Source organism: Eimeria mitis, genomic scaffold (genome assembly GCF_000499745.2).
Source record: "Eimeria mitis Houghton genomic scaffold, Emh_scaff7345, whole genome shotgun sequence".
Taxonomy (NCBI): Eukaryota; Apicomplexa; class Conoidasida; order Eucoccidiorida; family Eimeriidae; genus Eimeria; species Eimeria mitis.
Genome location: NW_013575365.1, coordinates 1,443 through 2,373, shown reverse-complemented (window position 1 = coordinate 2,373; position 931 = coordinate 1,443).

Below are 931 nucleotides of genomic sequence, written 5' to 3'. Positions count from 1 at the left end.
TATACATATATATATATATATATATATATATATATATATGCATAGAAAAGGAATATAGATAGAAATAAATAATAATATAGAGTTAGCTATAGTGAGCTGTATATACACCTCAGCATATAATATAAATAGCGACAGAGACAGAAAGACAAATATAAATATAAAGAGAGAAATATAAATATAAATATAAATATAAAGAAAAGAGACAAATATAAATATAAATAAAAAGAGAAATATAAAGAAAAGAAAGATAAATATAAAGAAAAGAAAGAAAGAGAAGTATAAAGAAAAGAAACAAATATAAATATAAATATAAAGAGAAATATAAATACAAATATACATATATATATTTATATAAACATAAATATAAATATATTTATATTTATATAAATATAAAGAGAAATATAAATATAAAGAAAAGAAAAAAATATAAATATAAATAGAAAGGAGACAGTTTAGTTGTAGATGTCTCCTTTTGTTGTTTTATAAAGGAGACAGTTGTTTATATCTTTTTATATAAAAAGGAGACAGTTAGTTTGGTTTATTTTTATATAAAAGGAGACAGTTTAGTTTGTTTTTATATAAAAAGGAGACAGTTAGTTTAGTTTATTTCTATACATAAAGGAGACAGTTAGTTTAGTTTATTTTTATACATAAAGGAGACAGTTAGTTTAGTTTATTTTTATATAAAAGGAGACAGTTGTTTGTAACTTTTTATATAAAAGGAGACAGTTGGTTTAGTTTATTTTTATATAAAAAGGAGACAGTTGTTTGTCTCTTTTTATGTAAAGAGGAGACAGTTGTTTGTCTCTTTTTGTATAAAAGGAGACAGATAGTTTAGTTTATTTTTATATAAAAGGAGACAGTTGTTTATATCTTTTTATATAAAAAGGAGACAGTTAGTTTAGTTTATTTTTATATAAAAAGGAGACAG